This window comes from Lipophrys pholis (genome assembly GCF_963383615.2).
Source record: "Lipophrys pholis genome assembly, chromosome: 19".
Classification (NCBI taxonomy): Eukaryota; Metazoa; Chordata; class Actinopteri; order Blenniiformes; family Blenniidae; genus Lipophrys; species Lipophrys pholis.
The window spans coordinates 4,631,180-4,659,128 of NC_137647.1; positions in this window are offsets into that span (position 1 = coordinate 4,631,180).

Genomic DNA, 27,949 nt, shown 5'->3' on the forward strand with positions numbered 1-27,949 from the left:
TGCTGACAGTTTGTCTTTGCCCTTTTGTTCACCATGTTGTTCAGATCACTGCAGTTTAACCGCCAGGCGACTTGAACGCCGCAACGTTTCACGTTTAGCAACGTTTCATGTTTAGCAACGTTTTCAAAACGATATGTGTTCACGGAAAAATGCTGGATAAATTATGTAGTTCGCATGCCAGGCCACCAGTTGGTGCTGTTCGGTGTCTTTTTTTTTTGATTTTTGGGAATATACAAACAATTGTATGCATTGACAATGAAGTTGGATTTTTATTACAGCTGACTTGACTATAAAACTATCGGGTATCAGGAGAGTAAGGACTGGGAGTCCATCTTTTCACACATGTACATAAGAACTGTTTACTACAGCGATGCTGCGTGTGCGCAGTAGCAGCGTTCCAGAAAGGTTCTCCCCATTTTCTTGTAAATAAAGAAGAATTTAGGCAAAGAAATACACTTGTCTACTCTGACTATACTTCCTTTTTCAATGTGGCTGATTTGGACTACAGGGAATAAAACTTTGATAAACTGCTTCAAACGGGATCAAATATTAACTAGTTTTCCAAAAACAATAAGCCTTTCCACTGGACGGACCGCCTCGGTACGGCCTGTACATGCATGCACCCACAGGCAGAATGAGACAAGGTTTGGTTTTGTGTTTCCAGTGAAGCAATTTGCCAAGCCAGCGTTACTATTTGTTGACACAAAGAAGAAATCATAATAAATCGAGTCTAAATGAACCGCTCTTTTGTTGGCCTTCAACAATGACGGGGTTTTACTTAGAATTTTGGCAGCAGGAATCAGATTTGTCAGCATCTCGCAGAGAACAAGGCAATGAGGACAAAATCCAAATAAAAGAGAGCCTGGGCCTTAAAATATCTCAATTTCCTGGAAATGACAGCACACTGTGGCTGTATTATGCAAAGTAAGAAAGGGGGGGTATTAAAAAAAAAAAAAAAAAAAAAGAAGCTCCCCTCAGCGTTGGTGATAAATCTCAGCTTTCCGCGTGAACATCGTGCAGGAATTAACAATTCAAAGGTACCTAATGTTGTCCTTGGCAAGTGGGGGAATGAATTTCACCAAGATGAACTAAAGTTCCTGCTCAAATTTGCATTTGCGTGAGACTCCGATCTTTCTGGTTAAAACATGTTTACTACAAAGTAATAGGCAGTGACCTGTTTTATTTTTTTTCCTTCTTCTGGGGCTGAAGTCATGGCTCTGCCTGCAGCTCTCTTGCTGCTTCTCCATCAACACGACCCCCCCCCCCCCCCCCCCTCCCCCCCTCCCCCCAATGTTAAACTTGGACATCTGCCCAAGTCAGAACTGCAAACGTAAGCGCTCTTATGAAGGGAGGGTTTTTTTTCAGGGAGGGCAGAGGAGGATGGAGAGCTTTCATTGAGGAGCAGTGGAGTATTTTACGGTAATGAATGTACCACATGGAAATCCAGTTAGTGAGAAGGTGGGGGTGGTGGAGGTATCTTGGTGTCCTGCAGCAACTGGAGGGTGTCTGTGGTTTTCTGAGTTCCATGTTCCATCCATCCACCTGGGCGGGGGGGGGGGGGGGGGGGGGGTAGATGGTAACAGCCTAACCCACCCGAGAGCTTTTATTTCTGCTCACTTTGCAGCAAAGAGCGCAACGCAAATGGCAGCCGGGGAGTCCCTCGACTCCCCCCCCCCCCCCCCCCCCCCCCCCCCGCCGCATAATGGCTGTAACGTTTTAACGGAATTATCTCGCATCGCAAATCTTTATATCTGCACGCTCATGTAAACACCTGAGGAGAAACACATTCCGATAAACGTATACACACGCTGGGTTTACATAAGGATTTGGCATTTGTTCCCGCTCTGTAATGGCGCCACATTCCCGCGATAGTAAACAACTGTGCCACTCTCTGCCCACGATACATTAAGAATTTTTTTTTTCTCCTCCCTACAAATGATCAAATGGCCTTGGGAGCTGAACAGATTGCAGTTTATAAAAAAAAAAAATGCGTATGTGCCCGATTTGACAGATTTGTAAACCGCAATGATAACATCCCCCCGAAATGTTTAGTTATGATGAAGCTCGTAGTTTCTCGCCTCTCTTTGGGAGATTCCTCGGGCCTTTACCGCCCAGGCCCAGGGTCCTAATGAGATGATGAATGTGAGCATAAGGAGTGATGGAGGCGCTCGATCCACTGGTGACTGCTAATTTAAGGAGAGATTTATCAAAAGTGGGCCCACACTCGGATGCACCTTCATAAATCGGTGGCGGGGTCCAGCAAAGATGAATGGAGGTAATTATCGGCTCTACCTGTTTGCAGCCTTCTGCGCAGCTTCCTGGGGCTCCAGTGGGGGAAAAAAGAAAAAAAAAAAGAGACGTGTGAATCTAATTCGTCTTTTTACCGATAGATCTCAATTGAGTCTGAAGTGAGAGATTATTCCACATTATACTAATGCAGCGGCATTGTTGCTCTCGTCTGACACAGAAGTGCCACACCGGATGCCTCGCTCTGCACGCCGGCGCCAAATGGTCTCATCACAAAGCTTTCTCCGCTGATAGCCAGGCTGCTGCTGTCACTTGGTCAAGAGAGCCATTACTGCTTGCTTTTCCAGTTGGCATTGTTGTAAAATGCCAGCAATTTCTATGAAATCTCCTTCAAGAGGCTCTGAATTTGCGGCCAAATGACCAGAATAGTGACCCCCTGATAGAGCTGTTAGAGAGAGTGTGACAAAAACTTTTAGCAGGCACTAGTTGTGTGTATTTTCCGCCTCCACCTTTTTGAAATTTCCACTCGATTTCACGAAATCGGGCTTCTGTGGATGTGAAAATCCTTTGATTGTACAGAAGTGTTTGAGAGTCCCTAAAAAAAAAAAAAGAGTTCAGATGTTGGTCAATCCATCCAAAATAGCTGAGCTGGTCACCAGTCCATCACAGGACAAAAGAAAACCTATAAGCAATGTCGGGTCACCATTTGACCTGAAATGTTATAGGCTGTTATATGCAAACATGAATCAGGAGTTTTCCTGTGATTCAGGATGCAATCATTCAGCATGTTTGGTCACGCAATGTTCATGTTACATTTGGAAACTCAGACTGTTTACGTGACAGCGTTTCCAGAGAAAATGCATAGTTTTAAAACTTTCCCTTGCAGAAAAGTTCAGATTTTTAATTGTAACTAGATTTCACTTGTATGGCGCTTTCCCAACACATGAGCAGCCCCCAAAGCACTTTACATTGTCAATCCTATTCACCCACACACAAACCATTGGAGGCAGCTGCCATGCAAGGAGCTCAATCCATCCATTGGGAGCAGTATTGGGGTTCAGCGTGTTGCTCAAGGACACTTTGACTGGTGGAGTTAGGGAGTGAAACCTGCAACCTCATGAATGAGAGACGACCGTTTTACCAACTGAGCCACAGCCACGTGACGAGGAAAAGGATCCCCGTTTACACGGAAACAACAGAAATGCTGACAACAATGTGGTTTTCATGTTGGGCCACTAGTGGGTGCTGTTGTTTTTTCGGAATGAAGCCACACTTGCATGCACACAGAGAACAATACGCTTTAAACATTAACAACGGGAGAACAAGGACCTTCGTATGGACAGACAACCAAGTTGGATTATTGCGGTGGAGTACCAAGTCCTGGGAGTCACTGGGAGTCACGACACACTGGAGGCCAACATTGTTGTTAATGTTTTTCTACTGATCATGTGCTACTACGGTGCATGCACAAAAGCATCGTTTTCAAAAAGCTGCATTTCCCCCGGTTTACAATGGTGTCGGACTGAGTCGCATCGTTTTAGAAAAGTTGTGTTTTCGTTGGCCCCGAGCAACAATGTCGTATAAAAGGATCCCCAAAACAAAATGGCAGTTTTGCATTTTCACTTAAATGTGTGAACAGGGCCATGGAATCCCCCTGACTTGATCAGCGGCTGTGTTCAGAGTTGCTTCTCGGTACCAAACTGGAGGAGCAATGACCGTTGCCGATTCCAATGTTGCCATTGTTGGTCGCATCGGTCAGCTCCATCGTCCCAACAGCCGTACTTGATTCAACCTCACTGGCGTCCAGTGAACTCTTCACATGCGAGGAGGTCTCAGCTGCCACCCACCCCCCCCCCCCCCCCCCCCCCCCCCCCCCCCCCCCACACCCCCACCCCCCCTTGATCCAACCCGGAGTGCCCAGATGTTTGAGATCCTTGCCACAGCTGTGCAGGACCTTGAACCCTGGCTGCAATGTGCTGAGTCACTGCGTGCGCACGGATACGTATGCACAGACGCACATGCTCAATTAGGAGGTTTTGGGATGGGGAGGACTCTGTTGTACCGAGGGGGGATTTGGGGCGGGGGGGGGGGGGGGTTGCATGTGGCACCAGCCTGGCGCAGACATCATTCCCGTTGCTCCCTTAGCTGCGCCGGCGCCATCTGTCATCTGCGTGAACATCTGCAAACCCAAGGTGCCCTTGTCGCCCAATGTTAGAGCAGTATGTTTGGCTTTTCCATTAAGGAAACCTGGAGTGATTCACCAGAACCAAACCTATTAGACTGGACGGCGTAGCGGTGAATCAGCTGGGTTGCCGAGGCACATTAAATGGCGGGATTCCTCCTCGGGCAACGCCGCCCGCCTGTCTTAGCATGTCTGGCTCGCATGACATCTCATCTACTAACTGCCTGACAATTTGGCCGGAGTCTTGCCGTCTCTTTATGAGCTCCGGCTCCTCCACGTTCCTTCCCTCTGATATTACCGTGAAGCAGATGGCTGCACCACCCCCACCACCACCACCACCACCACCCCTTTGAATCGACGCGCACTCGAGGCTACCACCAAAATATAAGCCGTCTAATGACTGTAGTTTGCTGTAGTTTTAATTTGATCGTAGCAAGAGATATTTTCAAGCAGAATCTGAGGCAGATGGATTTCTGCGCTCGGGCTGGACGCTCTTGTTATTTACTGCTGCGGCTCTCCAGGGAGCGTTGCTGTCTATTGCATGTGGCGTTGAGCTGGATTACCGCAACAAGATCACAACAATATGCTCATTGTCCACCATGCAGGGATATAATCTCAAGGATTACTCTCAGATGAAACTGCCCGCGGCCTCTCGGGGATGATGTGGGAGATTTCACTCTCGGCTTTAACTGGGGGGGCATCCTCCAGTTTGTAGTTTCCGCTCTCAGACTCCGCAGTTTCATTTCATTTGCCGAAGCTTGTATGAGAAAAAAAATTAATGAATAAATAAAAAGCTTTGGCCTCTCACAGCTGCCTCTCCAAGAGAGAATTGGGCAGCACGCGCAAACGAGGAGCGCGCCGCCATCTGCTGTGGCGACCGAGCTCGGACTGCACCGCGGAGTCGGTTGTTGGAAACGGCACAGCTGAGGAGGGGCTCGCCGTGCCCCCGACCACACAGAGCGGCACCGCCGCTGCCCGGCACGGCGAGCCGCTCGCGCAGCCCAGATCGCGCTCGCAGACTCCCAAAAACACGCTCCCCATGAGCTCAGAAATGGGTTTGCCCGACGACTCGTTAGGTGGAGATTTATAATTATGAGTTTGTTTCGTCTTTTTTTTTTCCTTTTTTCTTTTGTGAGTTGGTGAATGTGGGGGGGGGGGGGCGGGGGCCCTTTTGTGAGCGGAGCTATAAGTTTTTCTACAAAGTGCACTTAAATAAGGGAAGAAAGGAGGAATAGGTATCAAGCAGGCGTAGACACTAGGCATACAAAACAGAACCCAAACAAACACCCCGGGAGCCCGACATTCAGCCCCGGCCAAGAAGCGTCTGGCGAAAAGAGGGCCGCCGTTTTGAAAAGAGCACCTGCACGCTACGAGAGGCCCAGAAACAAAATGTTCAACTCGCCGCAACGCAGCCCGGCTTTCCCTCACGAGGGAGGGGAGAAAAAACAAAAACAAAAAAGTTTCAATGCGAGGACAGAACCACCCCCCCCCCCCCCCCCCCCGCACCCCCCCCCCACCCCACCCCCGACTAGGCGAGCTCGCAATTTGTCACCTGGCTTGTTTACTTTTCTTCCCGCTCATTTAGAGCTCACCTTTGTCCTGGCGGGCTCATTAGCGGCGGCCTGGTTCCAGGAAGGAAGCCGCCAGGTTCGAGCCCCGCGCCTCTGAACCGAGCGACACGGCTCAGGCGCCGCGCTTTAAATGAGGCCTGGCCTCTCTTTTTTTTTTTTCTTTCATTCTTTCTTTTCCTCTCTCTCTCTCTCTCTCTCTCTCTCCCGGGAAAGCGGAGCAGGGAGACGAGCCAACAATGTGTTTTCACTTTTATGTATTTTCATAAGTCACCGAGCTGGCTATTAAAGTCGAGAATTTTCGCGAGGAATCTGCATCTTTTTTTTTTTTTTTTAAAAAGCAACATGCCCGTGCTAAAATTAAATCCCCCTCCCCTCCCCCCACCCCCACCCTGCCTCCCTCTTCCCCCGTCGCTCCGGATTACTCCCAACTCCTTGAGCCAACGTGCTCGCAGCACATTTTCACGCGTGCAGCAGGTTTTGTAGCCGGGGAACGTGATTCCGAGCTCCCAGAGGTTCCCACATCTGGAGGCCGCCGTCACTCATCGGTCCGACTCCTGACGCCACGGCGAGCAGAGAGAGAGACTCTGTGTCGGTGCACAGGTGATGAATCCACTCTGAGCTGATTCACCTTCAAATAATCTCAGCCTCAAATTGATTAGTTAACCCTTTAACTCCCAGCTCTGGGGTTTGGTAGGGAGCAGTTGTGATGTACTTTTTTTTTTTTTTTTTTTTTTATTGTTATTACTCCCTCCTACAATTGCAAATAAGTCATGTTTTATTGTATTTTACTGATTGAAAATGATTAAATGTAACAGAAGGTTATTGAATGATTTGGAAAGCTTTTCACTGTTGCAGCAGCAAGAAGACGGTAATAAAAAAAAGATTATGAACAATATTAATGATAATAGTATTTCACGATAATGGCAGTGGCTGGATTGCAGACCAGTTGTTTTTTCCAGTCACATCGAAAACCGCTCAACCTGACATGACTTCTTGTAAGATAGAAAAGCAGGTAAAGCTGCAAGGGAAAATCATTCATCATGTGAGCAATGATTTTTTATTTTTTTTAAATGGATTTGCATCATGTCTGTAAAACTTGAATTCAAAACTCTGAGGAGGTGTGATTTTATTTGATTGTATTTTAGCGTTTAAAGTGACGCTAATTTCTCTATACATTCAGTGATTCAGTGTTTTACAAGGAGAAAAAAGAAAAGCATTAAAACAAGAACGGCAAAAAAAGGAGATTTATTAAGATAAGTTTAATAAATCAGATCAAGTCTAGTGTTTAATTAAAAAAGTTAGTTTCTTCTTCTTCCTTGATTCTTTTGACTCTGAAACGTTTATTGAAGTTCTTCCTGACGACCTTCGAGGTCTGGCGGTTTCATATTCTGCGGGTTTATCTGGATCCTGTGACACTCAGGGATTAAAGCTCAGGAGCAACGTGCTCCGCCATCTTTGTGTTGGTGACGACTCCGGATGAGCTGCAGTTGTCTTTTTTTACCGAGACCTGTAAATAAATCATAATAAATGCATTGACAAGTTTCTCTGAAGCTTATTGGATCAGAACTCATTTAATTCTTGCAGTTACGTTAAGCCAGGTGACTTAAAACTTTTACATTGAGCAAGACAGTTTTATCATATTGAAGGTTTTTGAATCATTTCTGGACACTTTAGTTTCCACAAAGGAACGGGGAAAATACGCTGTTCGCTTTTGTAAAAGTGGGTTTAAAAAAAACCCAAACCAAAATGAAGCATGAAACAAACAAACAATGTAATCTCCACTCTGCCCTCGTGCACCTGTCAAGATTTCCACCAAATCCCGTCATTTACAGACTCATCCCTCATCTGTTCCTGCTGATCTGGGAAAACCGCCTGTAATTTAAAAAAAAAAAAAACACACACACTCCAGTTATTTATCCACAGTATGAACACGATCGTCAGAAACCCCCTCAAGATGCCTCCGATACACAAGTGACTATGAGAGGATGATAAACGCATGATAAAGTTTTCATTTCCGTTTTTCAAATTCGGAGAGTCATGGGTGAAATGTCTAAACACTGCATATTATTTGTGTTTTAAAATTGCACAAAAAGTCTTTTTTTTTGTCGGAGACCTTCTTCTTCACCTTTTTATTTTACCAGGCGGGTCAATTAGAAAACCGATTTTCCAAAGATCTCCCTGTGACGTGATGCTTTACGTTATAATGATATACTGCTTCTAAGAGCTGCAGCGCGTTCTCCCTGCAACCGTCCTCCCTCCATTTTCATCACTCTATCATGAGCTGATTCGTGCAGATTCATGACATTTTCACAGGGAAAAACCAGCAGTTCCACATGAGCAAGCAGAGGAACCTGGAAATGACAGAAAGGAACCCACAGAACCAGACTCGGGTGGACATTTCTTCTGAGATTCCAGTTGAGTTTCTGGGATAGCAACAAGCACAACAACCTAAATGTGTCCACAGGCGCTTTCACACCAACATTCAATAGAGTTGTACTTTTTAAAGACCTTTTTTTTTTTTTATGCCGGTTTAAGATGGAAAAGGTTCGTCTTTCTGCATAATCGGTAGTTTGTGGAGGTTTTGCTGAATGGACAGGATGAAGAATGAGGACATTAAGAGGACGAGGTCGAGGAGAGATTTAGGGAAGACAAACGATATTGGAAGGGGATGATCTGCTGTGGTAACACTCAACAGGGAAAAAAGACAGAACGTTAAAAAAAAAAAAAAGATTTCTTCTACTTTTCCATCAAATGTATATGTTAAAACTTTATTTTCCACATTTCAAGACGGAACCTTGTCCAGACGTGTCACACCTGAGGCTAATAAATGTCCCCTTGATTGGATTCCTGCTCACTTTTAATTTCTTGCAGGTACCTAAAGGGTGTGTGTGCCAGGTCGTGATGAGGAGGCTGTCAAGCTGATGTGATGGGGAGGGAGAGGGAGAGGGAGAGAGAGAGGGAGAGGGAGAGGGAGAGGGAAAGTGAAAGAGAGAGGGAGAGAGAAGAGAGAGAGAGAGAGAGATGAGTCGGGGAGGGGATTGTCTGAGAGCAGACAGAGAGGGAGGTAAAACTGAAAGCAGATGGCAGAGCTGGCACCTGTCTTCCACTAAAATCTGTTTGGAGCCGTTTTCCACATGTCTTAAAAAAAAAAAAAAAAAAAAAAGCCAATTCTGTTGATTTTGCCAAAAAAAAATTTTTTTTAAAAGACACTCAGGTTTTAACCCTTTGTGACCAGGCCTTCCCTTTTTTAGCTTTCCAGTTATAATAGGATCCCCCCTCACACCACCACCCCCATCTGAATAGGAGGACACACACACACGCGCACACACACACACACACACACACACACACACACACACACACACACACACACACACACACACACACACACACACACACAAATCCTTCCACTCTCTCTCACCCGGGCCTTGTAAGCAAACAGAGGGGGCATTCAGAACAGGAGAGAGTCTCATTTAAAGCGTTAATCTGAAGGCCGCATGCTGCACCACACACACACACACACACACACACACACACACACACACACACACACACACACACACACACACACACACACACACACACACACACACACACACACACACACACACACACACACACACACACACACAGAGAGAGAGAACGGGCTAAACATGGCATGTATCTGGCGAGTGATGGCTTCTGTTCCAGGTGGCTGCATGTATAAGTTGGGATCAGTTTGAACCTCTTTAGGTCACCAGCCTGCTTTCTTTCTTTTTTTTTTTTTTCCTCCTCAATATTTTTCCTCTTTAATTCGTCACATTACTGCCAAAACATTTGCTCCATTTTCAAATATATTATGCTTTCACTTCCTCCAGATTGAGTGTGTATTTCCAGCACCGGGAAGTTCTTCTGTAGGAGATGTTACACACACAAAATGCTTTCAAGTGATTGAATTGTTGGATATCAGGATTGAAGAAAATGAATAAAAATCAGCTTTTCATGGGACATTTATTTGAGATATTTCTACATTCATTGTGCTGCTGGAGGCGCTTTATCTTTGTAACACTTAAAAATCAGGAGAAATGAACAACAAAATACTTTTCTTTTGGAAATTTTCTGGAATACTGACAGATTTCACAACTTATAGTTTTGTTTTTTTTTAAAAAAGAAAAGAGGAAATTCTCATCCTGATGACTTATTTAGTTTATCATGAGGTACAAATGTCTGTTGAATAACTGTTATTTTCAGCAAATCATATCGTCCACTTACCTGATAAAAGTGTAAATGTTCAATACTACACAAGCGCAGTTTTAAAGTATTTTATCACAACTTCAGGTAACCTGTTTGAAAATAGATTTATAATCAACTCTTTCACATCCTGCTCAGATATTTTCATGAAGGAACTACTTTTTTGGGGTTAAAAACTTCAATCATCCTGATCGAACTTTCTCTGACAATCATTTTAACAATCGTTTTACGATAAAGATTGATTTTTCTGTTACAGAATGAAAACTATTCAAAAATAACTTTTGTCGCAGGACCCCCCCCCCCCCCCCCCCCAAAAAAACAAAAAAACAAAAAAAAACATGCAGTATAAGACTATAGTTTAAGTATAGTAAGTATATCATTTTACTGTTTTGCTGTAAAAATGTAACGACTTGTAAGTATTAAGTAAAAGAAGTTCTGATTTATAAAATCTAAGTCTGACGTCTTAAAAGTCAAACTTGGATCTAGAACTCTTGCATTACTGTTGCTCATGTTTGATTTTCATCGGTTTAATGTTGTCTCTCAAAATGAAATCTTCAAATGAAGTGTTTTTTTTTCTTATTTCAGATATTAAAGGGTTAATCACCATGAGAATTACAGGTGCACTTAAAACAATTAGAATCCAATAGAAATGTTCATTTTTTTCCATAATGCAATTTAAAACAAAGTTTTTTTTTATCATATGAACTGAAATATATCATGGGGTTGTTGGGTTTTGGTTTGTTTTTAGTTCCGCTGCACAATTTAAAATTTAAATCATGAAAATTAGAAATTGTCAATATAAAAAGTTGTCGTAATACCAGTTTTTGTCAGTTTAGTCAGTTATTTGTACTTACAATTTGTAGAGTAACTGATTAAAAAATATGAAGCAAATTGTTTCTTCAATAGTATATCAGTTATGGCCGGCAAAGAAAGTAAAGTTGTATTGGTGGCAATTATTTACCTCAAACCTTAAGCAAAGTTATAAGATAAATAAGCAAAGAAAGGGGTTTTATTATGCTACTTAAAAAGTCAACAATCGTGGCACTGAAAGCCAATTAAGTACCGATATTATACTAAAAGAAAAGGAAGTAAATATAACGACATTCAGACTCAAGGAAACTCAAAGTGCCTGAAAATGCATTGACATGAAACAATTAACAATGATATTATAGATAACTGAAAACGAGATGGAAGGTGGACAAATGTTAAAAAGACGTCGGAATTTAAATTCAAACAAAAGATTATATTTAAAAAGGGCGTGTGAAATTAAAAATGACAAGGAAATATAAAGCAAACTGAGCAGAAGTCTGATGCAAAAACATAAAATATCTGCAGATGAAGCCAAACTTAAGTGACTATAAAGCTTTTATTTAACTTGAGGGAGAAGACGGCCTTCCACTGAATCTCTGCTGAGCTTCATCGAGATCTATCTGTGTCAGTCGGGCCGTTCAGGGTTGTGATCCGCCAAAAGGGAAACGGAGAAACTCGGCTCGTGTTCTTCGCTGCAGAAAAGCTAAAAGTGGCCGATCGGAGCGACAGAGCCGAGTGTCTTCTGTTCTTTACTCTCAGATCCACAACGTGGCACCGATTCCTCTTTGTTTACGTTCGGAGCCGAATTCGGCTGAACAGAAATCTCACGCTGAAACAGAAAACACCCTCCGAGGTGCCAAGTGAGACAAATGAGGGCCGACGAGCCCGAGGATACGTCAACAGTTTACACTCGAGGGGGGGAACCCCACCCCCCCCCCCCCCCCCCCCCCCCCCCCAGAAAAAAACCCCCTCCAATATTAAAGCTGGATGGAATTAGAACCGGTCAACAATTCCACTAAGACATGGAACAGAAATTAAATCAAATTAAGCTTTTATTTTATTTTGCGAGAGTAAACACGCCATTTGTAAATTGCAGTTTCAATCATTTTTATTGTTGAGAAGTTCAGAGCTTCTAAACACCAGATGAGTCAGAAGAACGGAGAAACGGTGAGGTCATTCAACAAAAGGATGATATGAGCGTGAGCACTCGGGCGAAGCTCCCCAGACGTTCCCACGTTTCAGATTCGATCAGGAATCCACTCTGGAGGACAGCGCGGTGGCGTCCAAATGAAATCTGGCCTCATCTCGAGTGGGCCGGACCACCCAACTCCTCATGTCATGACCTTTCAATTTAAAGTTTGTATTTGTTGTGGCTGAGACGTACCTGTACAGTTGGGTCGGACTGAGTTTCTCTCTGTAAAAAGCACCAGGAACTGACTGTGTTGTATTTGGTGCTATAGCAATAAAAGTTGAATTGAATTAAATTTTTTGCCACAAACTAATATTTCATGGCCACAAATCCGTATTTTTAGTATTTTGAGGCCTCAATTTAGTAAGTTGTGGCCACAAATTAGTAATGTGTGGCCACGAAAGGGTAATTTCAGATCACACAATTGTCATTTGTAGACAAGAAATAGTAAGTTCAGGCTACAAAATGGTAATTTGTACAAAAGAAATAGTCATTTGAAGACGGGAAATAGTAATTTCAGGCCACAAAATGGTAATTTGTAGACCAGAAATAGTAATTTGAAGACGGGAAATAGTCATTTCAGGCCACAAAATTGTCATTTGTAGACAGGAAATCGTAATGTGAGGCCACAACATAGTGGTTACAAATTACTATTTCGTGTCTATAAATCACTAATTGGTAATTTGAGGCCATGAAATAACAATTTGTAGACACAAAATGGTCATTTGTGGCAATAGAATACTATAATGTGGCTACGAAATAGTAGCAGCATCACTGATGTCTCAGTCCGGGTCTCAGTCTTGTGTTTGTGTCCACTGCTCTTAAGAAATGTGTTTTTGTTTGTTTAAATCAGTGTTGTTGTTGTTTTTTACAATTTGCTTGGTAGTTTGGGCTGATCGGAGCCTCTTCCAGTCCAGTCTTGGCCCTCAGACCTTATGTTTGACACGCCGCTTTAGATCAACCCTCTTTCTAGTGAAAACAATTGTAACCGTGGCAAACATGAATGAGCCCCGAATCCCCGCTCAGACTTCCAATGGACCCCCGAAGCGGCTGCTTCGTCTCTGCTCCGGCCGACGGCGTAATCGCCAAACGTGGAAAAATGTCAAATAAAATCGCCTCCTTCTCGAGCGATTCCCCGAACGGTAGACGTCGGTGTAATTACAGCGGCTGTGGCGACTTGCGGCAGTTAAATGTGTCCCGCTGCAGTTTCCTAATGAACTTTAAGTGTCTTTGTGCTTCTCGTAAACGACACAAACAACGTTGTGGGTTTGGGTTTTTTTTTTTGTGTTTTTTTTCCCTCAGTGTTGCTTTGGCATCTCCTCCAGTCGGTCAGTGCACCAGACCCATACTTTAACCTTTTAGGTTTGCACGGTTGCGCGGGAAGTTCACGTCGTTAGCAGCTCGGTAAGCGCCGCGCTACGAGGAGGCCTTGTAGTTTGGACTCTGGCTCGGTGTGGAACATGTGGTGCGTGGACCAAATCTAGGCCGCCACAGAGTCCATCCCCCTCCAAGTAAACTTAAGGCTTTTCACTGAAAATTACTTTCTGATTCATTTTACTGTGGATTACTACTGTATTTTTCAAGTGAAAAACGCAAAGAGTTTGGGTGTTCGTTACCATGACGACGGTGCTCGGCGTCACCAAAGACACAACTTTTTTTTTTTTTTTTTTAAATGGCTCCCAAGGTGGAACTTTTTGAATGAATCCGTCTCTCTGTGTCGGTGGGGAAAAAACACATTTCTGATTGTGGGGAGTCGGAGTGTGTGTGTGTGTGTGTGTGTGTGTGTGTGTGTGTGTGTGTGTGTGTGTGTGTGTGTGTGTGTGTGTGTGTGTGTGTGTGTGTGTGTGTGTGTGTCGTTTTCCATGTAAGCAAACGTTTTCAAAACATTTCTGAAACAAAAACGATGCATCAGTAGACATAAATTGTAAATTAGTGTCGGGACGACCAGTCGTAATGCAACTAGCGAGAACCTGACCAGTTGTCCGATTTTCGACTAATTAACTAGTTTTGTACTTCAGTTTGTGTGTTGGTACTTTAATAAGTTTTATTGTGTTGTGTACGTCTTTTATCCGTCCTACGCAAACCAAGTCATGTCCTTTATTCGTCACACACAACAAGAGTGTGAATTGTGTATTTATTCATTGTACAGCACTTTGGTTCATTGCAGTGTTTTAAAATGTGCTTTATGAATCAATTGTATTGATATGATGATTTTTTTTTCTACAATTTTAAAGTTAAGTAATGAACAGAATGATTCATGTGATGTATGTTTATGGCTTCCGTGAATGTTTTACAGAGAGAAGTTAATGTGTATATTTCCATTGTGGGACTGATTTACAATTTAAACCTACCGACCGTGACAAAATTGATTGATTGGTTCTTCCTGGCTGGACAACGAAGGCTTGCTCTCTGTGTTAATACCAGGTTCTTTCACTTCATATGCAATTTTCACACTTTTGCTCCTTAATTAAAGTCCATTTTTGAGCTTCACTGCTGAGATTTGAGTTTTATTCACTCTCGCAATTAGTTGACTTCCACGGTAATAGCCTGTCCTGGTTAACACGAAACTCTTATCTCTAACTTCCTGCAATAGTGTGTCTGTCTGTGAAGAGCTGAAGTCCCTTTTTTGGGGGGCTCATCCAGTAATAAAGAAAATCAGTCCAACCCTCGTAGTTTTGAATCTTCCAGACCAGAACTGAAAAGGTCATTTTAAATGGTTTTATCCTTCCATCGGTGCCGTTTCTTCTTCTTTTTTTCCTTTTCTGACGGCTTCATGCAGCAATTTGTGGATGTTTGAGGGAAGCTGTGGCAGCGCTCATACATCAGTGCATAAATTAGCTGTGAATTAACATACATCAGTCAGTGATGGATTAAATTTAATTAGTGTGCTCGCGGCCGCTCGATCATTTCTTGGTTTCTACGCCGATGTGATTGTTCTGCATCATGTATTGTCCTGTAGGAAGTAGATGCATATCCTCGGTCGAGATTTAGTGGTGAGAAATATTGCCTCAGGTTTTCGGTCTATATAGCGGGGTTCTGCAATCTTTCAAATCAAAAGAGTGTTTTTTTTTTGTCACTTTCCACCAAATAAAATTCCAATTTTTTCTTTTAATCATAAAAGATCACAGCGTATAAAGTTAATTATGTAGTTTTGCTGAATGTATATTCATAACGTTTCATGACTACAATTTAGACTTAATTTAGCTGTTTTTTTTGTCATTTTTCTCGTTTGGTTGTTTTAAGCCATTTCAACATTTGACCATTTTTTTATCATCCTTTTTTTTTGCCCTTTAACTTGTTTTTGCTTCATTCTTGACAGTTTCACTATTTTTCAGGGTTTTATTTTTTTTTTTTTTTTTACTTATTTAAGCAATTTTAGCTGTTTTGACCTTGATAGCCAACTTTAGCTGATTCAGCTGTTTTAGCCGTTTTAACAATTTAACCGGTTTTTGCTTCACGCTTGACAGTTTCATACATTCTAGCTACTTTTTTTACTTGTATTTTTTTTAGACAATCCTACAAACACCTTTTATTCTGTTTTTTTTTTCTTCTTTGTTTAATCTCAGTCCTCTGAACACTTTTTTAAAATGTTTTTTTTTGCTGTTTTTGCCTTTTTAAACCATTTTAACCAAGACTCTCTTTTTTTTTTAAATGAGCCATGTATCCAAATCCAAATTAAGAAATAAGTTTATAATATGATGAAACGAAAAAGGTTCTACATAGAATTTACAGAGGGCAAAGCAAATGAATTTAGAGTGCACCATTCAGACACGAGGTAATTCACAGTGCTTTACAGATAAACATAAGAAATACATCAAGGCAACCATTAAAACAAGTTTCAGAGAGTCAATACAGAGGAACCAAAGAGCCACAGGTTCCACACCACTGCTTTATATGAAGTTTGCACATTCTTCATGTGCTTTCATACTCCAGTTCCCTCCCAACTTAAAATAGATATTGACGTTGGATAGACATTTAAAAGTTGGAGAACTCGTGTGACTCTGACTTCCTGCCGCACGCCAGTAGAGGGTGCCAGAGGACCCGCGTGTCCTCCGGCGTCTCCCTTTCACCCTGTACTTAATCTGCAGCTCACAAACTCTCCACATTCAGGCTGTAACTAAGACAAAGGTTGCAGTGATCCGGAGCGCACACACCTGTCAAAGGTTGTTGCCTCTCAACTCCCACCAAAAACCTTTTATAAGCTGAAAATAGCTCCTCTCCTCTCCTCCCACACTCACTGCTTCTCTCTCTGTTTTTTTTTTTTTTTTCCAGGGGAACCACAAATTGTGTCCAGATTTTCACACATAGTAACTTAGTGTTTTGGGCTATTTGGAACTGAAACAATTACAAACAAACCTGTACACCCTGCCCCCCCCCCCACCCCATCCCCAACACCCCCACCCCACCCCCCACTCGGCTAATGGACGCGACTCGGGAAGACAAGAAAATAAAAACCTTTCTCGTTCCTCCCCCCCTCAGGTTATTTTAGATTGCGGGCTCGTTTTCTAATTACGGTGGCCATTCCCTGAGCATGCTGTGCATGTTTCGTAGTAATTTTCGCGCTTTAATGAAACTGCACAGGAGGGAGGGGTAAAAAAAAAAAAAAAAAAAAAGGAACTACACACATGCTGGAAATCATTTGTGATTTGAGAATCTCTGAATCATGTTCGGAGGGACGGGTCTGGGATCTTTCTGTGGCTTTCTGCAGACGGGTTTTGGCGGGAAGCGGCTCGTGCGTTTCGGGTGGAAGAGGAAACCCGAACAGAACCGAGGCCGAGGGGAGAGGCTGGTGTTTCTGTCGCAGGGCTGGCACTGCCCCGCGCAACTTTTTGCAGCCTCTTGCGAGTGCTGGCGGTGCCCAGAGGTTGTTGCCATGCAACTCAATGTGGCACACACACATACACACACACACACAAACACACACATGCACACAGTCGCAAGCGCCCAACAATGGTCTGCTTTATGAGGTTGCCCGCTGATGCCATGGTAACCTCCTCGTTCTGGGCAAGACGGGCAGAGCGCCGTGCCAAAAAAATGCCATGGTCCCTTTTTTTTTTTTTTTTTCCTTTCTCAAACCACGTTGCCCAGAAACCTTTTGAAACTTAATAAGTGAAAGAAGTGGGCAGACAAATTACGACAGAGCTGTGTGGTGGTGTGTGTACCCGAATCCTACCTGCCTTGTGGGGCCCTGATGAAAGATCCTGCCCTGGATTATATGGATTTAAGGGGGTTTGGGGCTTTAGGACACTCAGATCGGAGAACTATAAGAAAATGAGTAGTTGGAGAGTTCAGACGTTGGGTCTGATCCACATGAAATGGGGTTCATGTATATGAGTGCGAAGATGTGGTTTGGGATCGAAGGTCACAATTAGGTATTGCATTACGTCAGTGGAAAGGCCCCATAAAGGATGTGAGTGTGTGTTACACTGATTACACACTGATCTATGGGGACAAATCTTTTTTTTGGTAAGAACACGCTTCAAGGTCAGATTAAGGTTACGCGTAGGAAACTAGTAGTTACAGCTGAGTTCAGAGTGAAATTACAGGAAATTCACTCGTTATGGGACCTGGAAACTGGGAGCAGTCGGGAACGGTCTGAACTGGCAGAATTGTTGGTCTCAGTTTAGACGTATTCCAGTGTGAAGATGTGATATTGGAGCCGAAGTTGGTTGGGGTTATAAGTTATGGGAAAGGTCTCAAAAGGAGCTGTTTCAGCCACTTTCCATCAAAATAGGTGTATTTGATGTTTCATAAGTACAATCTAAGTTACTAAGTTCACACACACATTACACTAATGGAAAGACCATCATAGAAAGTATCGGCTGTCTGTGTGTCCTCTGGGGACTTAATCCTCATTGCACTAATTTACTTATTTATTTTTATCAGTGAAGACCTGTTTTAAGGTCAGATTAAGGGGAGAAAACTAGTAGTTCCAGCTGAATTCAGATTAAAATTGCAGGGAAGTCTCTCTTTGGTGCCTGAAAGCTGGAAGCTTTTTATGCCGGTGGATTCTTTGGGCCAAAGGTGTCGGATACACTCGTATACCGATGTGTGGCTCCAGGTATCAATTAGAAATGACCCCACAAATAAGTCTGTGTGTGTGCGTGTTCTTCTGTTGGGTGTGGTTTTAAACTAGATCACTCACCAACCCATGGAGACGTAGATCGCAAAACGTCTTGGTGAGCACACGATTTTATGTTACAAAAGCTTAAGAGTTATGCAAGTAGTAGGTATCGTTCAGATTACAGTACATCTATAGAATGATGAATGTAAGTCCATGTCCTCATGGCTTAACTTCACGGGGACGGGATCGGCAGCTCCTGATGCGGTGGCAGCAGGTGAAGGGCTGGTCGATGTTTGGTGCCGCTGCCTCTGGAGTCTTCCTCCTCGACGGGACGGATCCCTGTGGGTGTTCTCAAAAGAGGAAGCAGGCCTGTATGTTGCCAGGTGTTACTGTCTGGAAGGGTGGACCACTGGCGAAGGTTGATGTGACGGGCACCGAGAGACTTCTTGAAACGGTCCCTGTGGCGTTTCCGCGACCAGTGGAAAGTTCTCCATACGTGATGACCTTGGGCGGGCGATAATCCTCCATCTTGGAAACTTGCCCTGCCCGGTGTAGCCGTGACTTCAACAGCATGGCCTCAACGCTGGCGATGCCCGTCCGTTCAAGGACCTTGATATTGGAAATAAAGTCACGCCAGTGGATGTTCAGGATCATGCGGAGGCGGTGGAGTTGCTGTGCATTTTGCTGATTAACCAGCATCATTTCCCACTCGAGTGTGTGGTCGGGAATGAGCAGTGGACTCCGGAAGGCCGTGCAACTTCATTAAAACACAACTTCGGTCTAACGACGTGCGCCGAAAGCAGCGCGAGAGTGCGTTTGCAGACGGGTGACGCCGAATCGGAAAACTTTGGAGTGGTGCACGTTGAGGGGTTTTCATCCTGTCGAGGAGGAGGAAGAGGGGCAGTGTGGCGCAGTGGCACGCCGCCGGCCTTTTCCTGCAGAGGAAGGACGAAACGTGTGGAGAGTTGTCGCTCTGTTGGCAGGAGTATTCCAGGTGAGGCTCGGGCAGTCGCGGGCTGGATGTTTGCTAATATGAGTGGCTCCACCAAGGACCGTGAGTGGGGGTTCTCTCCACCCATTTCAATATTACCGGGGGTCATCTAGGCAACGCGCCCAGTCCCGGTGCGTTTTCGGCCCCCGCTGAGGCCTGGTGAGATTAAAAACAGGACGGAATCATGACTGGGAGCTCGAGATGGATGGATGGAGGCAGAGAGACGGGGGGTGTCACACAATAGAGTGCTTTTAAAGGGAAAACCCTGCCAAGCTAAGGCCCGTCAAGCAGTCTATCGTGCCATAACTGGCCCCTGTAATTGCCTCTCGTCCCCTCCCCCTCCCGCGCCGACGGTCATCCACCGCGCATGTAAAACACAGCGGGATCATCGCTCGGGAATACACGATACGTTAATGGAAGTCTCCTTCACAAGCTGTCGGTGCCCGTTAATGAAGCCATACATAAACATACAGGTCTGTGTCGTCTCGCCGCACTCGGAGAGAGAGAGAGAGAGAGAAAGAGAGAGAGAGAGAGGGAAGGAATAAAAAGCAGAGAGGTGGATAAATAAAGACAGCTTCATGCGCTGGCCGGCGAGCAGGAAAAGACGGGCGCATTGATCAAATAGATACAATGCATCAGATAAAATCCGCCGTTCCATCGGATTGAGCACCGAACTCAAACAAAAGGCCAAAACCCGATTCCGCTCTGAGACGTTTCTTTTTATTCTGCATAATAGGCATGACTAAATAAAATCCACAATAATGCCGTCCTCATGTGAAATGACTAACTGTTTATGCCGGGGAAGAAAATGACTTTCGTTTTGTTTTTATTCCGTTCATCAGCAACAGATTTCCCTCTGGTTTGCATGAAGGCAACGCGGAGGAGCGGAGCGCCTGCCGACATGAACCGCTTCGTCAAGGCTTTTTCTTTTCTTTTATCAATCTCAGGATAAACTGTTTTTATATATTTATATACTCTGGTGGCTGCAGTGGGGAAAAAAAATAGACAATTGCAAAGTATATAAGAATAAGAATATTTGAGACACAAATTTAGCTTGTAAAAACAAAACTCTGTGATATAGATGTCAGAAAAAAGCATTTTTTTTTTGTAATATACCTCTAGAATTATGATTTAATCATTTTTAAATGAAATGTCACGACCAGCTTCCTGATTTGAACCGGCAGATCAAACAACTGGAACGTCAGGGTGTCCATTCATGGATCATCTTCTTCATTTAACTGAAGGTGGCAGGGTTGCAGAAGCTAAACCCAGATGACTGTGGGTGAAGACAGACAGTCCAACACCAGGCGGACAGACAGTCACACACTCACATTCACATCGAGAGTGAACAATCAGCCTAAAATGTTTTGGACTGTGGGAGGAAACTCTAGTACAAACTCCACAAAGAAAGTCTCTCGAGCCAAACCTGTGTGTGCGTGTCAGATTTAGTAATTATTATTTATTTATACACACATCTGGCTTTGTGCACTCATTTTATTCAGTTTTGATATCTTATACGCTGTGAATCATTTCATATTGCTTATAGAAAATAGAAAAGAAATACTTTGTTATTCCCAGAAGGATATTCTTTGCAGTATTGCTCCACACAGTATGTAGTAAATAGAAGTTAAAATATCAATAAAACAGAACAAAAATGTAATAATATTAAATATCAATATGTGCAAGGCTTAACTGTGTCTAATATACCATATTAAAGCATAGACATTGTGGACATACTCTATTCTATTGTGTACGTACCCTTGTAAATATTGTCTTTCCTCTTCACTGCCACAATACCTGGACTTTCTGCTCTGTGGAACTAAAAATGGAAGATCTATTCTCATAATCTCAAGTGATGATGTGAAACGTTATCACCTCGCCTCTGTTTTGATTGGGAACTCATGCCAGACATACAAAATGTCGCAGCAGGGTGAAAAAACCAACACATTGCAGCCCCTCAAACTCTCACGCTGCCCTTTTTAAATCACTCCCTAGCAGTAATAGTATATACTTGAAATCTAGATTTTCTCATGTTTTATATAAAATCTGATCCGTTTTCATACAAATTCTATTACACATATGGTTTTATTCAGTCGTATAAATGTGTTTCAATAAAAAAAAAAAAAAGATAATTACTGTGACGGGAAGAGGCATCGTATCTCCCCTCCCGCTGCCCCACAGGGGAGGCCCAGTCCAACACCACTGCTTCAACTGATACCACGTCAGGAAAAAAAAAAAAAAAAAAGATGCTAATGAAAGCGTATATACATAACAAGCAGTGGCTCTGTTTCGACCTGCCATGTTGGTGTCCAATGGAAGCCCTTCAGTAACCTGGCTCGCACATCTGAGCTTGGCCCGCGGCCCCTTGGAACCAGTATATCAGCACCGAGCACAGCAGAGAGAAAGCGCTGCCTTTGACCCACAATGTGTGCCGTAAATACTTAGAAATATATACATGTACGAGGTGTACAGTAGAGGTAGGGCGGCGTAGGTTTGGAGCCGCTCGCCATGCGGAGCTCGTGCACCTCCAGTGTCCTGGTGGCTCGGTGCGTCTGCACATGGCAGCCGGAGCAGTTGGACCGGCGAGGCGAGAGGCACAGCTGCTTGGAGGGGGTCTCCGTGGCATTTCTGTGTCCCTGCTCCCTCCAACCATACACACACACACACACACACGCATACATACACACACACACACCAGAGCATACATACAGTATATACCCACACATACACACACCCTCTCTATCACTCACGCCGCGGCAGCATCCCCGGTAGCAGATAGCTCCTGATTGGTGACTTCCATCCCCGTTTCTTCCCCTCATTGACTGTGTGCCGTTGTCTGTATATATTTATATATTTACCAGCAGTCCCGGGACGAGGATTCTGGCGCGGGGCAAGAGGCGGTGTGTGGAAAATGGCGTGGGAGAGGCAGAGTGACCCCGGGCTCAGGTGGCAGCTGTGTTATGACTTCTCTGCCAGGTCATGGTGGATGGTAGGATGGATGCTCCCCGTCTCTCCCTCATTCTGTACCCATCAGCGTGTTATGCTTTCTGTCCACGTGCTTTGGTCGTGTGTGTGTGAGTGCGTGTGTGTGCGTGTGTGTGCGTGTGTGTGTGACATCTCTCCTCACTTTAGTGCTCGGTCATCCTATCTTTGGATCACCACTTGATGCAGAATGTGTTCATTGTACATGTTTCCACATCTTGAACGGATCGTGTTTAGCCACTCGCCGTGTGTCTGAAGACGTTTGCTGCTTAAGGCCGATGGAAATCCAAACTGTTGAGTCTCTTTCGTGGTTTACTTTCAGCAGGTAGAACAAACGAAGCGCCCTTGTTGGGATTATATCTTGGAATGCGTGTGAACGTGGCAGAAGCCGCGATGCTCGCCGAAGCCGCTTTCCCTCAAATGCACTCGGTTTCTCCTCCTAAATTCTAATTACAAGATAATTTGGGTGATTGACTTCATCAAAGATATCTGGGTCTCATCCCAGAGGATAAGAGTTTTTAATTAAAACCTGTTTTCTCCACTAGAGGATATGATTCAGAATTTTATTAAGGCCACGATACACTTTTATGACAGATGTGGTTTTGTTTTCTTAGTTTCAACTGTTTGTGATTTTATTTTATTTTTTCCAGCAATTATTTACCTGTGATGTGTATTTTTAAATTTTTTATTTTTTTTTAATTTACACTCGAATAAGCATCATTTAACTGTGATTTACAATCGAGTTTGATATTGTCATTCTGCTGACCTTCAGCTCTCCTCGACGACACAAACATCGACGGTTCGGATGAGATCAGAGAGCTGATTTATTCCAGATCTCGCATATTGACAACATCAATCACGCCGTCCTCCTGGTAGCTGTTGCTTTATTATTTCCTCTCATGTGGCGGTTGGTGTTGATCACAGAGGCGTCTCGAGGCCTGACACAGTTTGCAAACCCGGGGGTTCCTCTCAGCTCCAGCCTGCTGCGCTCGCTGCTATGTAGGGCAGAGCTGGGTCCTCCGCCTGGGTGGGAATTGGGGGGAGCGAGAGGGAGAGGGAGAGGGAGGGAGGGAGGGGGAGATGGCGAGGGATGGCAGCCAGCACTGGGGCCCCATGCAGGGATGCAGGAGATGGAGAGTAGGGAGGAAGGGGGTGGATGGTGGAGGAGGGATGGAGGGAGGAGGGGGTATGCAGGGTGCTACAGGGGGCAGAGAGAGGGGCACAAGCTGGGCAAGGCTGGCAAATGAGCATTCCCGCCGTCTGTGGCCGTCTCAGCTCTGTGATACACAAACCCGCAGGGTCCTGGAGAGGCTTTTGTCCTGCCTGATTTAAAACCTACAATAACATAAAACCTGTCACCCCCCCCCCCCCCCCCCCCCCTCCTTCCTTCATGAAGCTGTTTGATGAGGTCTGATTGTCTTTGTGTCGGCTGGATCTCGCGCTGTCGTTCAGTTTTCTCCTCGACCATGAGGCCTGTGTTTTCTCTTGGCTGGTATTACCAAAGAAATAGAGCCCGAGTGTGGGCCTGTGTCCTTTTCTGAACTGAGTTTGCATGTTCTTCCCTGTGCTTGTGGTTTTCTCTCTGTCTTTATCATGCTTGGTGGCTTTTTATCTCTCATTGGTTTTGACAGCTACTGAAAAAGAATTGGTATGAAGGTCGGTGTAACCCGTCTGCCTCTCGACCAACCAGCAGAACAGAAGATGACAAATAGGGTAGTTTACTCACTTAAATCCATAGTGTGTTATGGTTTCTGCCCACTAATCCACAGACGTGCACATCAGGTCAAATGGTGAGTCTAAATTGTCTGTGGTGGGGTGTATGTGTCATGTATTGAGCCGGCTATCTGCTCTCCTCAACCATATCTTGGATAAATCGGGTTCAAAAGATGGTTTTCAACTGCTTTACTCAACTTGTACTGTGTGTGTGTGTGTGCACGCGCGTGTGTGTGTGTGTGTGTATATGCGTGTGTGTGTATGTGTGTGTGTGTGGCTCAGGTGGTGGAGTGGGCCGTCTTCCAGTCCCAAGGTAACGGCGCTTCGATGCTCCTCTCCTCCTGTGTATGTGTCAAAGTGTCTTTGGCAAAGACGTCAAACTCTGAGTTGTCACCTGATGGCGTGCACCTTTGCATGGTGTGTGTGTGTGTGTGTGTGTGTGTGTGTGTGTGTGTGTGTGTGTGTGTGTGTGTGTGTGTGTGTGTGTGTGTGTGTGTGTGTGTGTGTGTGTGTGTGTGTGTGTGTGTGTGTGTGTGTGTGTGTGTGTGTGTGTGTGTGTGTGTGTGACTGGTCATGCCTTTCGCCTGCAGTAAGCCAGGATAAGCTGCAGCCTCCTGTGACCCTGTGAAGTGCTACTGAGTTGTTCAGTCATGATTCCAGGGCTTTAGATGTGTCTATCGACAACATAGTTGAATCTAAAGATTATATCATCAGCAATTTCTTGAAAAAGCCTAATAAGGAGCCTCTCATTGTATTAAGAATATTGCAACCTTTCAGGACCAGGGCTGGAACTTCTGTGCAGAATATGGCTTGACAGATTTGGGGACTATGTATGACAAATGTGCTCTTAAAAAAAGATTATTTATGGGTTTATCGCCAATGATAAGCTGAGCATTTACCTCTTTTGCATCTTTGGGCCCCAATTACACAATAAAATATTCAAGGGAAAATGGAAAACCTTTGTAGTGTTGTGGGTCCGTTTACATGACAACAGTGCTCGCAGCCACAAAACATAACTTTTTAAATATTGCTCTCAATGTGGAACTTTTTGAAAACAATCCAATCTGTGGTAACGGGGGGAAGAACACAACTTTTCTGAAATGCTGCTACTGCGCACCACGTCGGCAGTAAGAGCTTCTTCTGCACATGCGCCACTTTTATAAAGTCACAGTAATGGCAGTCCAACTTGTATGTCTGGGTACTCCATTTGTTCTCTATAGCGCATTGTTCTCTGCACGTGTGTATGTGTTTTTTCATCACGGAAACAAACAGTGCCCACTAGTGGCCTGCCATGCTCACTACACCATTTCCAGCACCTCTGTCATTTCTGTGTAAACAGATGGCGTTCTAAACCTTTCTGAAACAAAAATGAAAACTTGTCGTGGAAACGGGTCGTGAAAGGTGTCCCATTGTGAGGATGAGACGAATCACTTACATGATGTGTGACTCTGATGCTTGATTGACCCTGAATGTCAAGAACAATAATTCGTGGGGATGCTTGAAGGGCTCAACGGTTATCGACCCAACGGGGCAACTGGATAGACGACTGAAGGCAGCAATCTCTTACACCATTGATCTGATTGATAGTTACAAATAGACTTGTCCTGCTCTGTATTTTAAGACGGAAGATACTCTTACAGTCACATAAAAGGGTCTCAGTGATTTTTTTTGACATCAGTATAATAGCTGTGCGAAAACATTGAAGCTTAAATCCAGGTTTTAGACTTGCACACCAGGAATCGGTTAACAACTGGTCTTCTTTGTCGGCATGCTTTGTCTTTTTGTTCTTTTTCCGGCTGTCCGTCGGGCGCCAATCAGACTTCAGAGTGAAGCTAATAGAAGCTCAAAACAAGACTCCAGAGCAACAGGAAAGAGAAACTGTTTTTGCCTTTGGCAGAGATCGTCTGCTCATCCCACAAATGCATGTTTCCTACCAGTCTAGCACCATGTTAGAATAAAATAGAATGCCTAATGGTCAAGAAGCAATGTTAAGATGAAGCAATATTTGACCATATACACACATTTCTTACATTTTCGTGCGTCATTTTGGGTATTTGACCTCTTGGGTTAGGGGTTATTATTCCATCAAAAGGTCTGTGAAGGAGTGTGTGTGCAAATAGTTCCACAGTGTTCCTCAACATAAATGTGCAAAGAATTTAATTAACTTAGTGGAACAGTAGTTGAGAGATCGAACAAATTCAGAGAAAACTTCGCACAAAGGAAACAAAGGCGATATTGATATCCGAGCGCTCGGCCAGCACTGCATCGAAAACAGGCGTCGTCATGTGGTGGGAATCGCAGTTCATCAGTTCCTCCAATTAAAGTTAGAGGTCAATCACGCAAAGACGAAACCAGATCCAAACGAGATGCCGCCGTCTTCGGATGTGAGGTCATTCATTATGGACGCGGATGAAGGAAGAATCATGTGATCTGTTGACTTTGCAGCTTCAGCTCCAGCATTGGCCTCATTTCACATCCAAACATGTTTCATTCATGTTTAACAAAATTTTGGCGAAGAAGGTTTTCCCCTCCTGGACGTCTTCGTTTCTCAGTAAGATGATGCCAGGCCACATTTGTATGCGATTAAAACTTTAAAACTTTATTCATTATCTATCAAAATGTGACTGTTCAAGTTACTTTAAATCACTTAATGTACCAAACCGTCACGCACTAAAGAATAATGTAAAAGGTTGTACTTGGCATAAAAGAGTTTTATCTTTCCCCAAACAAACATCGGTTTACAGTTAAACATAAAATCCTTTGTACTATTTTCAAACAAATACAGTTTGAATGAGACATTTCATTGGCAGTATCCTAATTTTTTTGTTGTTTTGCAGAGGAATTAGTCTTTAACCTGTGCCAAAACAACAAATACTCAAATTATTGTAATTTAATAGTATTTACTTTTGTGAGTATTTTTTGTGGATATTTGGTAGAAGCTTCTCTCTTGTAACCAAACAAAAAACATGATTGGCTGTCTGTCAACTAAAACGTAACTAAAATGCTCAAGTGTTGTTGTTTTTTTAAATACTAAAACAGTGTAGTAATAATAGAGTACATATTTCTCGCTGAGACACATTTATAGTATTTGGGGGGGGGGGGGGGGGGGGGGGGTGTCTTTAGTTACCAAAAAACAATTACTACTGAAAATGACCACGATCTCAACATGAAACCTGTTTTCTTTGACATTTGTACCATTTGCTTGGTGGTTTGGCCGGATTGGAGCCTCTTCCCAGACACTTCTGACCGGTTTTCAAGTGTAAGAAACCTTATTAAATATGCTGATCTCTACCTTGATAAGATTTGACATAATATTGTTCCTGCTATTGTACAAATAATCAGTGATCAGATAACTAGGAGGAGGTTGAATTATCATTATTTGAAGAGGTGCTTGTATTTAAGCTGTATTGTCTGTGAGGGATTCTAAAAGTGTCATTAACTTCCTGGAAACAGAAGAGAAATCAGCTTTGTGGATTCTCCAATCAGCTGAACCAGAACATGATGAAGTGACGCCCGAGAGCAAGTTGTTTGATTTGTACCGCATTGATTTGAGTTGGTTTGGTTAGACTAGCTATTATTTCCCTTTATTTTGTTTACATATCGTTTCTATGTGACTCCTCTTCAGTTTCAGGAACAGGCCAGAGAAGACGTATGAAAATGACCCTGTTTGGGAGAATTGTGGCTCATGGAAAGAGGCTTTGAAACAAAACGATAAGAGATCAAATAGACTTGACGTGACCCAAAATCTCACAGATCTGATGGAAGTCAGTTGTATTTGGATGGTTCTGTTTGGGAATCCCGACTCCGTGTGTTCTCTGCTTGACAAAAAACAAAAAACCCTGAGGTGTGTAACTGTTGTCTGCTATGAGAAGCACCTTCTCCCCCCCCACTCTCTTCCTTCCATCTTTTTTTCTCTCTTTCTCTTCATCCCCAGACAGACCCTCCCATCAGTGCCCATTTCCCTCCGTCT